The following is a 375-nucleotide window of genomic DNA, read 5'->3' on the forward strand; positions in this document are numbered from 1 at the left end:
AAGTCTTCAAGCCATATGGATACTGTCCATTTACGACGGAAATAACCCTGATGTTAGGTAAAAAAAAAAAGAATGGTTCCGACATCTAAAATATACAAATTACATATATTCATTCCACGTCAAACATTTAAAACGAGCAATAAACATATGCATTAGCATAGATAGAGTCATATAATGGCCATAGATATCGACTTTATAGAAATCTTAGACCATTTTGGGAGATTGATCTGTCATTCGACTGATATTTATACAGAGAAAAAAATATGAAAAATGTAATGTATCTCTGAGATGAAGCTTTTACGTAACGCTTCATGCGAATAGTTTTTTAAGGAAACAGGGCGAAAATAAAGCTTTAATAGTGTTTATTGCAGAGTT

Source organism: Penaeus monodon, chromosome 24, assembly GCF_015228065.2.
Source record: "Penaeus monodon isolate SGIC_2016 chromosome 24, NSTDA_Pmon_1, whole genome shotgun sequence".
In the NCBI taxonomy this organism is placed as follows: Eukaryota; Metazoa; Arthropoda; class Malacostraca; order Decapoda; family Penaeidae; genus Penaeus; species Penaeus monodon.